The 17,841-nt window shown below is 37.3% G+C and overlaps 1 pseudogene; it reads right to left on the bottom strand.

Moving 5' to 3' along the window:
* The window catches only part of LOC124961765 (LIM homeobox transcription factor 1-alpha-like), a 268,694-nt pseudogene that overhangs the window by 62,082 nt on the left and 188,771 nt on the right, over positions 1 to 17,841 (bottom strand).

Genomic DNA, 17,841 nt, shown 5'->3' with positions numbered 1-17,841 from the left:
TTGTTTTTTGTACTTCTAGGAATAATGTCATTTTGGGGGGTATTAAATTGAATCTGTATAATGCTTTTGGTAGTATGGCCATCTTAGTAATTTTTTGTTGTTCTTCTTCAATCTCATAGACAGTATTTTTATTTTTTTTATTGTAAACAAATGGGATACAAGTTGTTTCTCTATTTGTACATGGAGTCAAGGCATACCACTTGTGTAATCATAAATTTACATAGGGTAATGTTGTTTGATACATTCTGTTATTTTTTTCCCTTCCCCCCACCCCTCCCACCCCTCCTACCCCTCTTTTCCCTCTATACAGTCCTTCCTTCCTCCATTCTTACCACCCTCCTTATCCCTCACCCTAAACCTAACCCTAACCCTAACACTAACCCCTTCCACCCCCCATTACATTTCCTCATCCACTTATCAGTGAGATCATTCGTCCTTTAGTTTATTGAGATTGGTTTATCTCACTTAGCATGATATTCTCCAATTAAATCCATTTGCCTGCAAATGCCATAATTTTATCATTCTTCATGGCGGAGTAATATTCCATTGTATATATATGCCACAGTTTCTTTATCCATTCATCAACTGAAGGGCATCTAGGTTGGTTCCACAATCTGGCTATGTTCAATTGAGCAGCTATGAACATTGATGTGGCTGTATCTCTGTAGTATGCCGATTTTAAGTCCTTTGGATATAGGCCAAGGAGTGGGATAGCTGGGTCAAATGGTGGTTCCATTCCAAGCTTTCTGAGGAATCTCCATACAGCTTTCCAGAGTGGTTGCACTAATTGGCAACCCCACCAGGAATGTATGAGTGTACCTTTTTCCCCACATCCTCACCAACACCTATTGTTGCTTGTGTTCTTGATAATCACCATTCTAATTGGAGTGAGATGGAAACTTAGGGTAATTTTGATTTGCATTTCTCTTATTACTAGAGATGGTGAACATTTTTTCATATATCTGCTGATTGCTTGTACATCTTCTTCTGTGAAGTGTCTGTTCATTTCCTCACCCCATTTCTTCATTGGATTATTTGTATACTTGGTGTAGAGTTTTTTGAGTTCTTTATGTATTCTGGAAATTAGTGCTCCATCTGAAGTATGAGTGGCAAAGATATTCTCCCACTCTGTAGGCTCTCTCTTCACATTACTGATAGTTTCCTTTGCTGAGAGAAAGCTTTTTAGTTTGAATCTATCCCAGTTGTTGATTCTTGCTTTTATTTCTTGTGCTATGGGACTATCATTAAGGAAGTCTGATCCTAAGCCAACAAGTTGAAGATTTGGACCTACTTTTTCTTCTATAAGATGCAGGGTCTCTGGTCTGATTCTGAGGTCCTTGATCCAATTTGAGTTGAGTTTTGTGCAGGGTGAGAGATAAGGGATTAGTTTCATTCTGTTGCTTATGGTTTTTCAGTTTTCCCAGTACCATTTGTTGAAGAGGCTGTATTTTCTCCATTGCATATTTTTGGCTCCTTTGTCTAGTATGAGAAAATTGTATTTATTTGGGTTTGTGTCCATGTCCTCTATTCTGTACCATTGATCTACCTGTCTATTTTGGTACCAATACCATGCCATTTTTGTTACTATTGCTTTGTAATAGAGTTGAAGATCTGGTATTGCGATACCCCCTGCTTTGCTCTTTCTACTGAGGATTGCTTTAGCTCTTCTGGGTTTTTTATTCTTCCAGATGAATTTCATAATTGATTGCTCTATTTCTGTAAGTAACATCATTGGAATTTTAATTGGAATTACATTGAATCTGTATAGCACTTTTGGTAGTATGGCCATTTTGACAATATTAATTCTTCCTATCCAAGAACATGGGAGATCTTTCCATCTTCTAAGGTTTTCTTTAATTTCTTTCTTTAGTATTCTGTAGTTCTCATTGTAGAGGTCTTTCAACTCTTTTGTGAGATTGATTCCCAAGTATTTTATTTTTTTGATGCTATTGTGAATGGGGTAGTTTTCCTAATTTCTCTTTCTGAAGATTCATCACTTATGTATAAAAATGCATTGGATTTATGAGACTTGATCTTGTAACCTGCTACTTTACTGAATTCACTTATGAGTTCTAAAAGTTTTCTGGTGGAATTTCCAGTTTCCTCTAAATATATAATCATGTCATCAGTGAACAGGGATAGTTTGAGTTCTTCCTTTCCTATTCGTATCCCTTTAATTTCTTTGGTTTGTCTAATTGCTCTGGCTAGAGTTTCAAGGAAGATGTTGAATAGAAGTGGTGAAAGAGGGCATCCCTGCCTTGTCCCAGTTTATAGGGGGAATGCTTTCAATTTTTCACCATTTAGAATGATATTGGCCATGGGCTTAGCATAGATGGCCTTTACAATGTTAAGGAATATTCCCACTACCCCAATTTTTTCTAGTGTTTTGAGCATGAAGGGATGCTGTATTTTATTGAATGCTTTTTCTGCATCTATCGAAATAATCATGTGATTCTTAACTTTAAGTCTGTTGATATGGTGAATGACATTTATTGATTTCCGAATGTTGAATCAACCTTGCATCCCTGGGATAAAACCCACTTGATCATGGTGCACTATCTTTTTAATATATTTTAGTATGTGATTTGCTAAAATTTTGTTGAGAATTTTTGCGTCGATGTTCATTAAGGATATTTGTCTGAAATTTTCTTTCCTCGATGTGTCTCTGTCTGGTTTAGGTATCAGGGTGATATTGGCTTCATAGAATGAGTTTGGGAGTGTTCCCTCCTCTTCTATTTCATGGAATAGTTTGAGGAGTATTGGAATGAACTCTTCTTTAAAGGTTTTGTAGAATTCAGCTGAGAACCCATCTGGTCCTAGACTTTTCTTTGTTGGTAGGCTTTTGATGACTTCTTGTATTTCATTGCTTGAAATTGATTTATTTAAGTTGTTTATGTCTTCCTCGTTCAGTTTAGGTAATTCATAAGTCTCTAGAAACTTGTTGATGTCTTCGAGGTTTTCTGTTTTGCTGGAGTATAGATTTTCAAAATAGCTTCTAATTATGTTTTGTATTTCACTCAGTGTCTGTTGTGATATTTCCTTGTTCATTCCAAATTATAGTAATTTGTGTTTTCTCCCTCTTTCTCTTTGTTAGTGTGGCTAAGAGTTTATCAATTTTGTTTATTTTTCAAAGAATCAACTATTTATTTTGTTAATTTTTCCGATTGTTTCTTTTGTTTCTATTTCAATGATTTCGGCTCTGATTTTAACTATTTCCTCTCTTCTACTACTTTTGGTGTTGGTCTGCTCTTCTTTTTCTAGCGCTTTGAGCTGTAGTGTTAAGTCGTTTATTTGTTGATTTCTACTTCTTTTCTTGAATGTGCCCCATGAAATAAATCTTCCTCTAAGTACTGCTTTCATAGTGTCCCAGAGATTTTGATATGATGTGACTTTGTTCTCGTTTACTTCTAAGAATTTTTTATTTCCCTTCTGATGTCTTCTGTATCCATTCATCATATAATAGTGTATTATTTAATCTCCAGGTATGGGAGAATTTCTGTTTTTTATTCTGTCATTTATTTATAATTTCAATCCATTATGATCTGATAGAGTACAAGGTAGTATCTCTATCTTCTTGTATTTGCTAACAGAAGCTTTGTGGCATAAAATATGGTCTATTTTAGAGAAGGATCCATGTGCTGCTGAGAAGAAAGTGTATTCACTCTTCGTTGGATGGTATATTCTATATATGTCGGTTAAGTCTGAATTGTTGATTGTGTTATTGAGATCTATGGTTTCTTTATTCAATTTTTGTTTGAAAGATCTATCCAGTGGTGAGAGAGGTGTGTTAAAATCGCCTAGTATTATTGTGTTGTGTTCTAATTGATTTCTGGAATTGAGAAGGATTTGTTTGACATACATGGATGAGCCAATGTTTGGGGCATAGATATTTATGATTGTTATGTCTTGCTGATTTATGCTTCCCTTAAGCAGTATGTAATGTCCTTCTTTATCCCTTCTGACTAGTTTTGGCTTGAAGTCCACATTATCTGAAATGAGGATGGATACTCCAGCTTTTTTGCTGTGTCTGTGTGCATGGTATGTTTTTCCCCATCCTTTCTTCTTTAGTCTGTGGGTATCTCTTTCTATGAGGTGAGTCTCTTGCAGGCAGCATATTGTTGGATTTTTCTTTTTAATCCAATCTGCCAGTCTATGTCTTTTGATTGATGAGTTCAGGCCATTAACATTCAGGGTTATTATTGTGATATGATTTGTATTCCCAGTCATTTGACTCATTTTTGTGTTTTGACATGATTTGGTTTCTCTTTTATTTGGCCATTCCTTTAGGCTAGTTCCTCCCATTGCTGATTTGCATCGTTATTTTTCATCTCTTCCTCATGGGATATTTTGCTGAAAATGTTGTGTAATGCCAGCTTTCTTTTTGTAAATTCCTTTAGCTTTTGTTTATCATGGGAGGATCTTATTTCATCGTCAAATTTGAAGGTAAGTTTTGCCTGGGTATAAGATTCTTGGTTGGCATCCATTTTTTTTCAGGGCTTGGTAAATGTTGTTCCAGGCCCTTCTAGCTTTTAGGGTCTGGATTGAAAAATCCAATCTATCCGTATTGGATTCCCCCTGAATGTAATTTGATTCTTTTCTCACGCAGTCTTTAAAATTCTGTCTGTATTTTGTATGTTAGGTATTTTCATAATAATGTGCCTTGATGTGGGTCTGTTGTATATTTGGAGTCCTATAAGCCTCTTGTACCTGGTTTTCCATTTCATTCTGCAGATTTGGGAAATTTTCTGAAATTATTTCATTGAATACATTGTTCATTCCTTTGTTTGTTTTCTCTAAACTTTCCTCAATCCCAACAATTCTTAAATTTGGCCTTTTCATGATATCCCATAATTCTTGTAGATTGTGTTCATGATTTCTTACCATCTTCTCTGTTTGGCCAACTTTGTTTTCAAGATTAAATATTTTGTCTTCAATGTCTGAGGTTCTGTCTTCCAGGTGTTCTATCCTATTGGTTATGCTTTCTGTGGAGTTTTTTACTTGGTTTATTGTTTCCTTCATTTCAAGGATTTCTGTTTTTTTTTTTTCCAGTATCTCTAACTCTTTATTGAAATGATCTCGTTTCCCATATTTGCTCTTTTAACTGTCGATTGGTACAATCATTTAATGCCTGCATTTGCTCTTTCACCTCTTCCTTCAGTGCATGAATTTGCTCTTTCATGTCCTCATTTGCTTCCCTGGTTGTTTTAATTATGTACATTCTGATCTCCCTTTCTGACATTTCTTCTTTTGTGCTGTCATTGGGTCTTATCGATAGAGTATCTAGGTTTGTTTGGTACATTTTCTTCCCTTGTTTTCTCATATTGGTCAGATGCCAGTGGGACTCTGAGATATTGCAATTTTCCTCTATTGACTTTTAGTGTCCCTGTGGATTTCCAGTGTATCACCTCCCAGCCTTCAGTAGCCTGAAGTCTTGGAGGAACTTGGTAATGCAGTGCTTCCAAAGAAAGCTGCCCCTAGCCTGCTACTGGTTCTAGGGCTTGGACCTGGCTCTGTGCAGAAAGGCTCTCACTGGGGGGCCTGCTCCAAGAAGCTGGCTGTGTGGGAGGAGCCCACCGCCAGAGTGAACTGGGCTACCTGGGGAAGACTCTGGCTGCCCTGCCTTGCTCTGATAAGCCACCCCTATCTGGGCCTGCTGCCCAGGCCGAGCTTCACCTGGTGGGGGTGACTCACCCCATTGCTCTATTTTAGTCTGAGTCTCTCAGTGCCTCCCCTTCTTGAATCCTGGGTTCTGGAGCAACTGGAGATGCAGTCACCCTCTAGTCTGCCATCTTGGATTGCCCTGTGGAAAGAGCCTGTGGCCAGAGTGGGCAGGAGCACCTGAGAAGTCTCTGGCTGCCCTGCCCTGGTCCCAGAGGCTGCCTGCGGTTTGAAACTCTCCGCTGGCCCGTGGACTTGTGGCTGGCTCTGTGTAGAAAGGCTCTCACTGGGTGGTCTGCTCCAAGCAGTTAGCCTTGAAAGGCACCTCCCACTGGAGGGAGCTGGGCTGCTTGGGGAAGACCCTGGCTGCCCTGTCCTGGTCCCTGAAATTGCCTGCGGGCCAGAGCTCACCATGCTGGCTCCGGGACTTGGAGCTGGTTCTGTGCACAAAGGCTCTCACTGGTGGGGCCTGCTCTGAGAAGCTGGAGAAGCTGGCCATGTGGGAGTAGCCCACTGCTGGAGTGAACATGGTTACCTGGGGAAGACTCTGGCTGTCCTGCTCTGCTCTCATAAGCCACCCCTATCTGGGCCTGCTGCCCAGGTCGAGCTTCACCTGGTGGATACTCACCCTGTTTCTCTATTTTAGTCCAAGTCTCTCAATGCCTCCCCTTCTTGAATCCTGGGTTCTGGAGTGACAGGAGATGCAGTCACCTTCTATTTCGCCATCTTGGATTGCCTCGTGAAAAGAGCCGGAGGGGGGCACGGCTGCCTGGAGAAGTCTCTGGCTGCCCTGCCCTGGTCCCAGAGGCTGCCTGCAGGTCAGAGCTCTCCACTGGCCCAGGGACTTGTGGCTGGCTCTGTATAGAAAGGCTCTCACTGGGTGGTCTGCTCCAAGAAGCTAGCCTTGAAAGGCACCTCCCACTGGAGGGAGCTGGGCTGCTTGGGGAAGTCCCTGGCTGCCCTGTCCTGGTCCCTGAAGCTGCCTGCGGGCTGGAACTTGCCGTGCTGGCTCTGGGACTTGGAGCTGGTTCTGTGCAGAAAGTCTCTCACTGGGGGGCCTGCTCTGAGAAGCTGGAGAAGCTGGCCACGTGGGAGGAGCCCACTGCCGGAGTGACCATCTTAGCAAAATTATTTCTGCCTATCCATGAACACAGAGGCCTTTACATCTTTTGTCTTCTTCAATTTCTTTCCAATATTTTGTAGTTTTCATTATAGAGGGTTTTCACCTTCTTGATTAAATTTATTCCTAGTTGTTTTGTTTTTTAATAATGTGAATGGGTTTATTTTCTCAATTTCTTTCTATACATTATTGATGTATAGAAAATTTATTACTTTTTATGTGTTGATTCTGTAACCTGCTAGTTTATTTGCTCCAACTAGCTTCTGGTGGAGCTTTTTGGATATTCTATGTATAGGATCATATTCCAGAGTTACCAGTACCCTCATAGAGCAGATTCCTGCTTGGAGGTATGAACCAGCAAGGAAAATAAAAGTCTAAAAATAATCAGTAAGGAATAAAAGACAAAGTCAGAAATTAGATTTTAAAAGAGGGGGGAAATGGATGGGTCTTCCATCCCTGATAGAAACTGGAACCAAACAAGTGAAAAAGGCCCCAATGTTTTATTTAAGGGGAAATGCATCAAATGTTTCAGTGTGGTAAGTTTCTTGAAGAAAACAGGATAAGAGTGGGAAAAACAGGTTTTTTGGTGTGTGACAGGTTACACCCATCTCCAGGTGACTGCGCTTGAACCTAGTGCTGTGAGCTAAGGTGGGGCACCATTGTGATCTGGACTTTCTCAACCAGAGAATTTCACCCAGAAGCTTCCCTACATTATGATGGTTCAAACAAAATCCACAGCTCATACACAGCCTTCAACAGGATTATATCACCTCACACAGAAATAATTTACTCCTTTATTTTTAATTTTTATCACTTTTATTTCATTTTATTGCTCAATTGCTCTGGCTAGACTTTCTAGCACTATTTTAAATAGAAGTAGTGAGACTGAACATCCTTGTCTTGTTTCAGATTTTCAAGGAAATACTTTCAGGTTTTCCTCATTTATATGAGGTCAGTTTTAGGTTTTTCATATATAGCCTTTTATGATGTTGAGGTAGATTCCTTGTTCATAGTTTCTTCAATGTTTTTTTTTTTTTTATCATGAAAGAATGCTGAACGTTGTCAAAGACTTTCTCTGTATCTTTTGAGATTACTAAGTGATTTTGGTCCTTAATTCTATTTATGTGATGAATTACATTTATTGATTTGTACGTGTTAAACCATACTTGCATCCCTTGAATAAAACCAAATTGGTCGTGATGTACAATCTCTTGATGTGCTGTTCAATGCAATTTACTAATATTTTTTAAAAAAATTTTGCATCTAAATTCATCAGGGATATTGTTCTGTGGCTTTCTTTCCTTGATGTGAGTGTGTTACTTGCTTCACAGAATGAATTTGAAGTGTTCCATTACTTTCTATTTTATAGAATAATTAGAAGAGCAGTCATATTATTTATTCTTTAAAGGTCAGGTAAAATTCAGCTGAGATTCTATCTTGTCCTCAGCTTTTCTTTGTTGAAATGGTTTTTATTACTGCTTCTATTTTATTCCTTGTTGTTGGTTTGTATAGGTTTTCTGTCCTTTTCATTCAATATTGGCAGGTCTATGTGTCTAGAAGTGCATGCATTTTTTTTTTTTTAGATTTTCCAATCTATTGGACTACAAATTTTCCAAATAGTCCCTAATGATCCACTGAATTTCTGTGATATATGTGGTGATTCCTCCTTTGTCATCTTTAATTTTATTAATTTATGCCTCTCTTTTTTCTTTGATTACTTTGTCTAAGGACTAATTAAAGATAATCTTGATTATCTTTTCAAGAACCATCTGTTTGTTTCATCTATCCTTTGTATTTTTTTTGTTCTTAATTTCTTTGATTTCATTACTGGTATTATTTCTTACCTTCTACTTGTTTTGTATTTGCTTTGTTCTTTATTTTTATTTGCTTTGAGATGCATTGTTAGGTTATTTTGGGGGATTCTTCTGATATTCTTATGTAAGCATTCATAGCTAGAAACTTTCCTCTTGGAACTGTCTTCATAGTGTCCCAGATGTTCTGGTACATTGTATCACTATCCCCATTTGATTTTAAGAAATTATTAAAAATTTTTTCCTGATTTCTTCTATCATGGACTCATTATTCACAAATGTATTGTGAAATCTCCATGTGTTCATGTAATTTCATGAACACATGTATTGCTCTTTGGTATTGATTTCTAATATCATTTCATTATGATCTGAAAAGATGCAAAGAACCATATTAATTTTTTTATTTGCTAAGAGTTGTTTATGGCCTAAAATATGGTCTATTTTGTAGAAGGTTCTGGGATCCATGAGAAGAATGTATAATCAAATCTTTTTGGATGAAATATTCTATAGATGTCTATAAAATTCATTTGATTTATAATATTTTCACATTTAATGAATCTTTACTGAGTTTATGTCTGAATAACATATCTAATGGCAGTAGAGGTGTGTTGAAATCACCCAGTATTATTGTACTGGGGTCTACCTGAGGATTTAACACAAATTGTTTCTCTTTTATGTTATAAGTTGCACCAAGGTTTGGAACATAAATATTTACTATCATTTTTTTTTATTGTTCTCTTTACCAGTATGAAGTGTCTTTGTCTCTTCTCATTAATTTTGTTTTGAAATTAATTTTTCTGATAAGGGAAGGTTACTCCTGCTTGGTTTTGGACTTCATTCGCCTAGTATATTAATTTCTATCCTTTCACTTCAAACCTGTGGCTGTCTTTGCCTATGAGTCTCTTGCAATCAACATATAGTTGGGACTTATTTTTAATGCATTCTGCTAGCCTGTGTCTTTTAATTGAAGAGTTGAGATCTTTTAATTCAATGTTATTATAGAGAGAGTTTAATAATTCTTTCCACTTGGATTTATTTTTAATTTGGTACTTTTCTCATTTGATTAGGAACTCATTAAATGTGATGTGTTAATTTGTGAGATCTGGGATTTGTTTCTTGTTTATTCTGTGTGAAATATTTGTTTAAGTATGTTCTATAGTGCTGATTCAGTTTTCATGAATTATTTTAGTTTCTGCTTGTCTTGCAAGGTTTTCCTTTTCAATACTGAAATATAACTTTGGTGGATGTAATAATATTTGTTGACTTTTTTTTCCAGACTTATAACATCATTTCCAACTCTCCTGCTTCTAGAATTTGTGCTGAGAAATCTGAAGTAATAATGATTGGCTTGCCTCTAATTGTGACCTGACATTTTTCTTTCAAGGCCTTTAAAATTCTATCCTCTTCCTGATAATAGGCATTTTAATTATAAAGTATTGTGGAGAGGGTCTTTTTTTAATCTTCTCTATTTGAGTTTCTGAATGTGTTCCACATCTGGATGTCCATCTTATTCTCAAGGTTTGGAAATTTTTCTGTCATTATTTCTCTGAAGAGATTGTCTTTTTAATGTCTTCATCTCACAACCCTCATCAATTCCAATGATTTTTAAAATTGTTTTTATTTACCGGCATATGTCACAGAGTCACCCACAAGACTGCGATCCTAATTATAATCAGATATACGACATCTTTGTACAAATATGTCAAGACAGACTATACTGTCATGTATTACTAAAAAGAACAAGAAAAAAAGAGAAAAACCAAAGAAAAAGAAAGTTTTTTAATGTTGTCCATGAATACTTGTATATTCTGATCATGATTACTTATTTTATTTTCTTTAATACTGTCTGAATGTTCAAGTCTGGTCACTTTTTTTTTTCCAAACTGAGATTCTCTCTTTTAGTATGGTATACTCTATTAGAGAAACTTTCAACTGATCATTTTATTTGATTTCCTGTGTCTTTCATTTTCAATGTTTATGTTTGGTACTCTTTCAATATCTCTATCTCCTTATTAAGGTTCTCATTCATATCCTAAATCATTCAGTTGTCATTGTATGTTGTCTTGGAATTAATTGATTATTTCATAACAATTTCTTTGAATTATTTATCTGAATTTTATCTACTTCAATATCTTTGGAATCAGTTCCAGGTAAATTATGAACTTTGGAGACATTGTGTCACTGCTTTTTTCATATTTCTTTTATTCCTGTGCTGGGTTTTATTGCATCTGTTGGAATGTGTTTCCCTTCCACTTTTATGTTTAGACATTTTAAGGTACAGTCTTCTCTAGCAAAGTATCCTATAGTGATCTATATTGAGACCTTTTCATAGATGTTAAATTCACAACCTTTGTGCTAAGTCTCTCTGTTTTTATCTAAAGGAATTAATGTCCATGAGTGGGACCAGAGGATCCACCCCCATCCATTACTAATTGAGACTTTGGATGTTTTGTCTCTTCTATTCTCTTTATTAAATTATAGTGAAGTTTGAGTGCAGTTAATAAGTGTATGGAATAAGGTATGCAGTCTTTTGGCATGATTTGTTCAGCAGCAGTTTCAATTCTGGGAATTTGTAGTGCCCCTGTAGTTTTCCAGAACCTCACAGAAAATGGGGAAACACAGACACACACACACAAAAACAACCAAAGCAAACAATATACAACATTAAAATAAATATCTGGTGCCTATTATAACATACACAACACTAATTACCAAGAAAACAACAATGATGGGATCTGCAAGTAGAACACCAAGAAAAATAAACAACCATAAACTAGATCTAGCATTAAAGTGAACAGCAGATGTAAACTATGCCACCCAAAGCACTACCCAAAGCACTAATAAATACAGCAATATGAATGGTGGGGGGCAACAATCACAATGATAGAACTGTCCTCGAACAAGGATTAATAATCCTAATGCCAACGTCCAGGGGTACAAAACCCAGCACAGTCCAGTGAGCAACCATTTCAAAGTTGGTTGGAACTTTAAGGTCTAAGACAACCTTCTCTGTTACATGGTCTCATTTAGTTCTAGGAAAGTTCATTTCTCAGGAGACATAGACAAAAGAAGAGAGCAAGGGTAGGAGCCAGACTTGGTGTAAGACTCCCTTCAATTAATCAGAGAGCAGAGAAGTCTATTAGTGTGAGAAGAGTCTTAAAATGTAACCCAGGAGCCAGGAAAGAACCCCAACCATTCGGACACAAATCATAGGTTTACAGAGGATCATGAATACCAGCCTTCAGGCATAAAAATCAAAGCCAAATGCTTACTTTCACAGACTAGGTCCTAAAGGACACCAAGCTTCATTCTCATTAGTTCAAGAACTGGGCAGGACCAAATCTGCAGCTTAGCAGAGGGTGGGGCAGGCAGAGGCCAAAGGAAGTCTCTGGGTCTACACGCCTCTAAGTTACTTTTCACTCTATCCATGACTCAGAAAGAATTTCTCAGGTGTTCATAGACATTTGAAATCCCAAAGTGGTTTAAGATGTCCTTGTAGGGACTTTACTCCTGGGCATATTGAGGCATTATTCTTTCCTTCTTAGATGGTGACTGAACCCAACTTAGCTGTGTACAGAGTAAACTAATTTGAGTTGGATGTTCAATGTAGGGCAGAAAATATCCAGGCCATGGTTGTAGGTCATTGCTAGAGCATTTGCACTTGCTTATACAAGTTCCTGAGTCCCATTCCTAGCACTGCAAAAAAATAAAGTAAAATAAGGAAACATCTACAATAATCAGAAAATCTGTGCCAAAACATGTCAATTTTTTGTTTGCTTAATTTCAAATTTATTTCTTTGTTTTATTTATTTTTTGACTTGTTAATTAGCATGCAGATTTTGGTGTGTGTGTGCGTGTGTGTGTGTGTGTGTGTATGTAGTTTTGAATGGAAAGAGCACCAGATCAAGGAAAAATAGCTTTATGGTTAGAATAAAATGTAGTTCAAATACCCCATGCCCACTAACTCTTCAGAGATTCATTTTTTCTGCTAATGTACCATGTCTCCAAGAGACTTTGTTTAAATAAAAACACTTTTGTCACTATACTTTGAGCAATTTTGTACATCAGGCATTTTTCATTGCAATGTAATATCTGTACATATTTATGGCATATAATACTATAATTCAATCACGCATATAATACATAATGATCAAATCAGGACACTTTGCATTTTAGCTCCTCAAATTTTATTATTCCCACATGTTGAGAACCTTCAAACTTTTCTCCTCTACTTATTTGTAGAATATAATTAATTGCTGTAGACTATAGTTATCCTACTGTTCATATTATGTACATTAAAACTACTATCCCCTCCAACTATACCAACTATCTACCCTCTTATTATCTCCCCTCTCCTCTACCCTATGTGTTCAGATTTTTCAAATTTTTAGCTTCCGCAAATGAGTAGGACATGTGATATTCTATTAAGTGAAATAAACCCGACACACAAAGGCATTTTATTGAATATATATTATGTCTCAAATTTTTGGGGGTAGCCATGAATTGAACTTAGGGGCACTGGGCCACTGATCTACATCCCCAGCCCTATTTTGTGTTTTATTTAGAGACAGGGTCTCACTGAGTTGCTGAGCACCATGCTCTTGCCAATGCTGTCTTTGAACTTCTGATCCTCCTGCCTCAGCCTCCCGAGTCACTGGGATTACAGGCATGCACCACCATGCCCAGCTGATGTCTCCAATTTACAGGTGAGAAAGTTGAGTCTTAAGATGTTATGTTTACATGGATCGTAAAGTTAATAAAGAGTTGAACTGGAATGAGGAGCAGGAAAGTCTTCGTCACCTAGAAAAATCCCCTTTCTAGTTAAACAACTGTCAGCCATTTGCATCTTTCTATGGCTTGGCTTAGGACAAGCTAATGTATTTTATTTATTTATTTTTATGTGGTGCTGAGGCTCGAACCCAGCACCTTATGTGTTCCAAGCAAGTGGTCCACCACTGAGCTACAACTCCAGCCCTTAGTTAATGTATTTGAGGACACTAAATCCACACATTTTAATGGGAGGCAGAGTAGGACTGTGGAATAGATGGAAAACCAGGGCTGTGAATTGGCTGTATACTGTACTCTTTAAAGTAAGGGCGTTGGATTTACACCCACCTAGATTAGTATCACAATTGCTCCACTTTAAGATCTCACCTTGCCCAAATCACACATTTTTCTTTTATTCTACATAAACCAGAGGGATTTGTTGCAGATGATTTTTGATTTGGCATGGGTCTATGATGAAAAAATTAGATACCAGAGGATACAGTTTGCAGGAAGATTCTGGAACCTAATATTACCAGAGCAGGAAATGAAAAGAAGGTGGCGACATGATCCCAAGTAGGCAAAACTGGAAGAAGTGTTCTGGGACCCATCAACATCAAGGAGGGACAAGAAAAAACAAAGACCAAGCATTTACCAAGGATCCAACATCTATGCAGAGGGATGGAATTAACACACTGGGGTGAAAACCTGAGGATCAGTGGGGTTATTCACTAACAGGACTCTTGACAGCCAGGCTGGTGTCCAGCTGATCCATTCTGATGTGTCAGTGCCCAGGAACCACCAGAGCCTGTGCTTAATGCCTGTGCCCAACTGATCAGGGAATGTTTTCAATGTGGACTGATAAGACTGGAGCATGAGCTCTGATAACCAGATAAAGGAAAACTCTAGAGCCCCTGTTTGCCATGTCCCTTGGTGCAGCACTCTGGTTGTTCTTTAGTAAACACCCAGCAATTATGGGCTGCCAGCACAAATACAGCTGGAACACCCCAGAAGTTTTAAGCCATTTTCTGAGTGATGCTACCTTACACGTACATAACAAAATTCTGTGCTATTAGTAAAAAATTATCAATTGTCATCATAAACTTATTTTTTAAACTTGGTTTTATTCTGCTAATTTATTATTAAATAATAATGAGTGGCCAGATACAGAAATGACATAAACAGTCTTTAAGTTGGATAACATCATACATTACAGCACATACTTCACTATGTAGCTACTTGTACTAATTTGGCCAGTTTAAATCCTGACCAAAGTAAAAGTTCACTTTATTTTTTTAATTTCAGTAAATGATAGTCTCCAACGATACTATACCTCAGAACATTTCATATATATAATATATAGATACACATATATATACATACACAAATATATATATAAACACATATATATATCTGCTTTTATATTTATATATATTATATGCCTTCTATAATATATTCATAGTAAGCAGTATATACAAAATAAAAATGTAAAGGGCTGGAGGTTGTAGCTCAGTGGTTGTCCCAGTCATTCAAAAGGATGAGGCAGGATTCATTAACCCTAGGACTTCTAGGACAGTCTGGTCATCATAGTGAGACCCTATTTTAGTTGACTTTTACACTTTGTGGCAAGAATACCCAACTAGAATGATTTATAGTATGAAAAGTTTATTTGGCACCTCACTTTCAGGAAGCAGGGAAGAGAAGGACAAGAGGCCACAGGGAAGATGCACCCTTCCAGAGGTCACCCACAGAGACCCATGTCCTCCAGTCTTGCTCCATCTGCCCATTGCTACCATCCAGTCCATCCATTCAAACTAGAATGGACTGACTAGGTTACTGCTCTTTTAATCTACTCATTCCACCTCTGAATATTCCTGCATTACCAGGAGATATTGGGAACACCTCACATCCAAACCATAGCAGACACTATCTTAAAAAAAAATCCTATTTTGGCATCTGGTTTGGAATTGAATGGTAGAGTGCTTGCCTAGGATATGTTAAGCCCTGAGTTTTATCCCCAGCACCACCAAAAAGATAAATAATATAATTCAGTTGCTTGTTTATTACATATGGTTCAAAACCCACCACGATGTTGCACAATATTGATGAACATTTTTCAACCATTTTCTACAACAAATTATTTTCCCACTCCTATGCTTATCATCTGACACTGGAAATGATGAGGATTGGGACAAGTAGATCCAATCTGAAACTAAGGAGCCATCCCATTCACTAACTCATCAGGACTTCACAGTCCCAAATACCCTATTAGTAACATCTAAACTTCTAAAATAGACAGAATACAACCCAAGAGTTATTAGGCAAATTTTCTTTTATGATTTAGCCTGCAAATTAGATTGTGTGTGTGTGTGTGTGTGTGTGTGTGTGTGTGAGCACTTGCCTAGAAGATAGGAAAAGTGAATACTGTGCTCTGATACACTGGTTCTAATTGGCTAAAGCTATTCAAAAGCCATGAATTTGGAGTTATTCTGGTATACCAGGTCCTGGATGCACGTAATTCAAGTCTCTTTACTCACCAGTGAATGGTGACAATAAGATATAAGTAGTTCAACCCACTAATAACAAAACTCTGGATTACTGCCTTCCTTCTCAGAGTGATGATGTGTCTTATGCTTGATTTTTTTTTGTTTATTTGTTTGGTTTTTATGATGCTAGGCAGATGCTCTATCCCCAGGTCCAGAGTGTTGATTTGCAAACCTCAATTACCATCATCTTAATGGAGACCCTTTCTTGCCTATTAAAAGCACTTCTTTTTGCTTTTCCTTCCTGCAAATCACTGAGTGAATTTCTTCCCTGCTGCAGATTTCCTTGAATGGCAAAACAATTAGTTCCCCTTTGGCTTTTTGGCTTTTGTTTTGAGGGTTAATTTTGCTGGATTGTTTTGCTGTCGTTGTTGTTGTTCTTTTAGTTGTTCTAACCTTATTGGCTTTTATTTGACACTTTCTTATTCCTAACAAACACTGTAATGTTCATGCATTCTTCTTCTACGTACTTAAACCATTGCTTTAAATTTCAAGTGCTTTTGACCTTTCCAACCCTCATTAATAATGCTATCATTTTAAAAAAATAGCACTTACAATATGTTATCCTCTGTATTTGAGTTCTGTTATATACATTGCCTCATGTCATCACCACTAAAGATTTAGGGTGTCAGTGGAATAAATTACATCTGTTTTCTGTTTGTTTGTTTGTTTGTTTTTTCCTGGGTGATCCTCCCCACCCCATTACTTTTATTGGGAGAATCCCCCTTTCATTTGAGTTGTTACAACACTCCTGGTGTTTCCTTCCACTCTAGAAAACAAAAAGGGGTCACTTCCCTTCCCCTGCTGCCTCCAGGGCATACCCACTGAGGCCTCTGTATGGTACTTTTCATCTTGCAAAGTGCAAATATATACCTATATATTTCTGGTGACTTAGTTCTCAGATAGCCACAGTGTGTAGCTGTGGCATATGGAATGTTGCATCAGAGGGAAGAGTTGATTTTTCTAATGCCTAAAACTTCCTTTCAGCTTGTCCTTTTTCAACTTCATCATCAATTTTGTAGATTATTGACATCTTCCAATAAGGTCTTCTATATGTAAGTTATGTGGAGCCATTTTCTGTTGTTTTCAGTTGAGGAATCTGACACAGAAAATGAGACAATGTTGAGTGGTTAGCATATAGCCAATGCTTTGGGAGAATTAGGGGGAATCTGAGACTTGTCCAACTGCCTGGAGACTGAAGGCAGTGAGCACCAGGCATGAGACTTTGACGGTTCACAGTGTATTTAGTGACAAAACAACTAATTATTTTATACCTTATGGTCATCGAAAATAACATCCTTGCTACAGACATGCATTGGGGGATCACACTGTGTTCTCAATAAAACAGGGGGTAATGATAAAAAGTCAAAGCTTAGAGTTTATCTAAATATAACAGACTGGAAAGCTAAACAAAGGGAATAGTGAGTGCAAATACTTAAGTTCTTCCTTGAGACAGATAAAAATCTGTCAATTTTTTATCATTGTCCTAATAGCATTAATTTCTGGTAGCTATAGTTTAAAGTGTCTCTCAAAGACCCATGTGTTAAAAGCTTGGTCTCCAGGCCATGGTGCTTTTGGGAGGTGGTGAATCCTTTAAGAGGCAGGATCTAGTGGAAGAAATTGCAGTCACTGGAGATTTGCCTTGTAGGGGATTGTGGGACCCTGGTCCATTCCTATTTTTCTCTTCTGCTTCCTGGATATCATGAGGCAAAAAGGTTCATTTCATCATATAATTACTGAGCCATGAGAGGCCCAGAACAAGAGGTTCACACAACCATGAGCTAAGGCCTCTAACACCATGAACCAAAATAAACACTTTCACTTACTAAGTTGATCATCTCTGATATTTTGTCATAGTAAAAGAAAGCTGATTTGACAGGGTAGTCAAAAACTAAACTCATATTTATTATACGGCAGATCCTTAAGTATATAAATTGAATTTATA

This window comes from Sciurus carolinensis, chromosome 12, assembly GCF_902686445.1.
Source record: "Sciurus carolinensis chromosome 12, mSciCar1.2, whole genome shotgun sequence".
Taxonomy (NCBI): Eukaryota; Metazoa; Chordata; class Mammalia; order Rodentia; family Sciuridae; genus Sciurus; species Sciurus carolinensis.
Note: the sequence above shows the minus strand (reverse complement) of the source record. Positions and strands in the feature narration are given on the sequence as shown.